We start from the raw sequence: 4,999 nt of genomic DNA, 5'->3' as shown, positions 1-4,999 counted from the left end.
CACGAGAAGGGAGATTACTTATTTCAGGATAAGGCCCATGTTTATAGTAAAATCAGTATTATGAAAATAAATGGGTCAAGGGAAAAGTTTTAATAAACCAACACCAATTTTTCAGATTTTTTTTTGTGTGCCATCATGTTATTCATTATTTTTCTATAGCTTTTAGTAGCACTTTAATGTGATTATTATCCTAAATATAAACTAATAATGGTTTCTTTATCATTAAAAATACCTCCAATGTACTATTGAAAGGTTACATTCTTGGATGTGATAGGCTGAAGCACTTCTACAAAGCTATTTGCTCAAAAACTTACATGTAACTTATATGTCATGTTTATTTGCTGAATAACACATACAGTTGTAAATTTAACTCTTGAAATATATTTGTCTGCTAGGGGAAAACACATAAATATTCATATTTTAGTACTAGTAAGAGCATACTCATTTGTTTAAAATTCCTGTTTTGGTTTTTGTGTGCTTTCTTCAGATATATCTTCAAACTACATGTGTTTATATTTTTACTCCTGTTTGTTCTAGGATTTTTGAAGGAATGTAGCTGTTGTATGAATACAAGACTGTCATCCATGAATAAACACTTCCATTTTATGAAACAGTATTGGATCATCTTTCACAAAGCATGATTATCAATGATAAGCTACAAATTAATGTTGTAATTTACTTAAATTTCATAATTTAATTGGTTAAGAGCAGATTCATCAGCTTTTTTTTTGAAGGCCACAGCGGTAAACATTACCTATATTATATAGAATATGAGTCCAAGAATCTTTTATTTTTGTGATTTCAACATAATTGTCATTTCATTTTAAATCATGAAAAATAATCTAATTGTGTTTCCATGTTTCTTGTAACAGTTTACTGTTTGAAAATTGTATTGTATATTTGCCACCATATACTTCTCCATTGACAAAAACTGATGATTGATTTATCTTTTTTTTTAGTTTATGTTTTGTTTTGTGGATTTGAAACCTAAATAGTTGTGTTTTTTTTAAACAAATTTTCAGGCTTGACTGCTCCTTTGATTTCCCATTGTATTCACAAATTTAATAGATCTTTTAATTGTAAAGGCCAAATATTAAGACAATCATATCTTAAGATCCATTGTCTGATGATATCAGTCTATTGTGTGAATCATGAATTAAATCTGTATCCCAGGATTCCTTATTGATTTGTTAATGATTACTCTTGTTGATATGGCTGAATGATAATTGCTTAAAAATACACTATAGATTTTTTTTAATTTGGTGATAACTAGTAAGCTTTGTATATTTTAAAATATTTTTAGATTTGTATTATAAAAAAGATGTGCTGTGCTTCATGCATTTTTGGATATATTAACAGTATTATTAGATATTTATTATGATAAATCATGCTGTGCTTTGTACATAATTGAATTATAGAGATATGTACATAAGAAATTATGTATTGTATATTTGTTTAGTGATCTTTTTTGTGATTTTTTCATTTTTTTCTTCATTTTTTAATCATTTTTTAAATTGAATCTGAGTTTGAATACATCTCATTACCATAATTTTAAAAGATGAACGATGATGATATTTGTATTTAAATCTGATCAGAATCTAATTCTATATATTAGCTAAGATTTTTTTAAATTTATTTTTCATTGAATCTGAGTTCTAATACATCTCATTATCTATTAGCAATGATGATGAAAATATGATTTTCTTTGTATTTGAAGAGAATCTGATCAGAATGTGCTGCTATACTGGATACAGGGTGTGTGAGCTGATATACTCTTTATTTTTTAAAAACTAGAGTAGTTAATGGGATTAAGGTTCAATCTAACCCCCCCCCCCCACCCTAAAAAAATGGGTATATGAAGGCCTAAAACAAACATTGAAATGTACTTGTGCAGAACCTGTTGCATCAAAGTCATAAGTCTGGTTTATGTGGCTATGTGATGTTGAATTCATAAGGTCAAGTGCTAATTTTTTATATTATAATGACAGTTCAAGCTCCAAAAGTCCTTATACATGTATTTGTATATTTCTGTTTTTGCAAAAAATATATGTATATATATTTTCATTTTGGGAAATTATGAAATGAGAGTTTAGGTTTGTGAAAGCATGGCATCTACATGTGAAATACTTTTTAAAGTGAAAGTAGAAACTTAATGTTTGGTTGTGCAGTAGTTTTTTTTATAGTATTTATTAATTTCTTCTTACAGTAACTGATTATGTTCAGCCTTTTTTGTATTGTGTATGATACGTACACCAGTGTCAAGTTGGAATGCTAGCATTTTTTGTTGGAGATAAAAACTTTAAGAACATACCAACTACTAAAAGAGCACATTGACCCATTTTTGTGTTGCTTTATTAAGAAAATGCCAAGGACTAAATGGGCATTTTGACCTTTAAAAAGAACACCTTGATCTTTTTGTGTGTTTGTCACCTTATTAAGAACACCTTGATCTTTTTTAGTGTCACATTATAAAGACAATACCAAGTACCTAAAAGAACACCTTGACCAGTATTTATATCACCTTGTGTAACAAATTGTCAAGTTTTGAATAATCTCACAGATTTGAGAGTGCATATTTAACTCTTGTAAAGTTTATGTGTAGTTGATATATATATATATTGTGGATAATGTAAGTGCAATTGTTGAAATGAAGGAGTAGATGAAAAATGACACATGTGATTCATTTCTTAGGCACACAAAAGGGATATCTTGTGTCTCTGATATAGTATGATTTTTTTTTAATGAGCTTAATTGCCAGCAACAGCAAAATTGTTGGGTGAGGTTATTAAACTTTGCATTTGGTTTGAAACAACCATCCAATTGCACACCACTCATCCAATGCACAAGGTCAGAAGCGGATCTAGAGGGGGAGTTGGGGGGTTGCAACCCCCCCAAAAAAAAAAAAAATCTGGGGACCATTTTTTTAAATCTTATCTTTTTTTTAACTTGTAATTTTATTTTATTCTATTTCTGCGTATTTATTTCATTTATTATTATTATTTCTTTTTTTTTGGGGGGGGTTGGGCGAACAAATGTCTTTGTATCTGTGTTGTGAACTGGCCCACATTGCAGGAAAATGCAACTTAATTTTACAAATTTTCATGGGGGTTAATTTGGCAACGACCTCTATACCAAAAATAGTGGTGTTTTAGATGCAAGAAAAAGCCATTTTCACACACAGATTTTCAAAAATTTTCCCTACTGTGGGAGGGGGGACACCCCCCTCCCACACCCTCCCCCCTCGCTCGCTTGGACTCGGTCGCTACGCTCCCTCGCATACCACCCCAACCCCCCCCCCCCTTTATAAAAAGCTGGATCCGCCCCTGAAGGTTATGATATAACGTCTTCTGTTTGGACTCCCTTGGTGGTGAAATAAGGTTGGCAATGTTTGACTTATTTTCTCTTGTTCTTGGGGATGAATGCTTGATTTTTTTTCTACTCGGTTTCTATTATCATATAAGTTGGCTCTTAAGTAAATTGAATCCTTTTATTTTTTCTAAATTTGAAAGAGATCATTTGGCAACAATTCAGACCAACTTTGCTCTCTACCAATAGAGGGCCCAAACAAAAATATGCTCAATTTAAATGTAAAGAAATGGGTGTCACATTATCAACTAACAGTGACCCACCGAATGTCAAAAAATGATGGCTGATGATCTCATGCTGTGAGATTTTTTTTTATTTGTCCTGATAAAGATATATGCAATTGTTTTTTATGCAATCCTAGATGGGTAGTTTGAACTATGTGTAATGTGTAATTCACCACTTTGCAATTTGTTGTAAACATATGGGCTTAATCAATTTCAATTCAATTGTTGAATACCTAGTTAAAAGGTACATGTATTTCAGTCACTTGTTTTTTTTTTAATAATTACAATTGTGTGAATGTACATTTTTGGTAAAATACACTGTAGGACGGGTAAAGTTGTCATTGTCTATGCAATTTACTTTTTGGTTGCGAGGTACAATATCACAGGTGATATGAATTGGGATGTGATGGGGAAATATGTACAGAAAATTTGTATAGATTTGAAAATTATCCTTTCTAGATAGAATAACAAATTATCAAGTTGTAGAGCATATTATATATTTACTTGTGTGTGTGGCCTACTGTCAGTCTCTTACATGTGATGTTAGACTTAAAAAATGTTGTTTGATCATGTAGTTTTATAACATTAATATATTTGTATAAAAAGTGTTATAAGGCAATAAATCTGTGTGGATATGATGAGCAATTACACTGTCTATTTCAGTTGAATTTTACATTCTGATTTTGAATATAACAGATTAGTAAGTAATCCCTGTTACACAAAGCCTTGTAATTGATTGAAGGTCTGATTGATTGCATTGATTGTATGTGCAATCATTCATATAAATCAACTGAATAATCAATTACTGATGTGTTACAGGGACTCAGATGCCAGTAGCCAATGCAATATGTATACAAACTTGTGAAGTGCATCAAGTTTGCCATGGATATTAAAAATGAATTAGGACATCCATGATAGGTTATGAAAACTTCCTCCAAAAGAAATTAAATACATCAATCACTTAAAATAAAAATTTTAAAAATAGGAAAACTGTGGAAGTTATATCTGCATAGTGCGGCCTTTCATTGGTGAGATAATTAAGTAAAAAGTATTTTCAGACCAATTTCTGTGAAATATTCTACTTATCCCTTATCAGAATTTTGTATAGTTAAATCGGACTGTGTTCCTAAGAGACTTAACTTAGGCAGAATTCCCTGTTTATTTAAAAGGAAAAGTCCACCCCAACAAAAAGTTGATTTGAATGAAATAAGAAAAATCCAACAAGCTTTACACTGAAAATTTCATCAAAATCGGATGTAAAATGAGAAAGTTATGATATTTTGAAGTTTCGCTTAATGTCACAAAACTATATACACATCCTGGTTGGTATGCAAATGAGGTGACTATTCATCCACTCACTATTTCTATTGAAATTTGTTATGTGATATATTCTATTTTTCTCCTAATTG

The sequence above is a fragment of the Lytechinus variegatus genome, chromosome 7, assembly GCF_018143015.1.
Source record: "Lytechinus variegatus isolate NC3 chromosome 7, Lvar_3.0, whole genome shotgun sequence".
NCBI lineage: Eukaryota > Metazoa > Echinodermata > Echinoidea > Temnopleuroida > Toxopneustidae > Lytechinus > Lytechinus variegatus.
The sequence above is the reverse complement of the archived record's forward strand: the minus strand, read 5'-3'. Positions refer to the sequence as shown.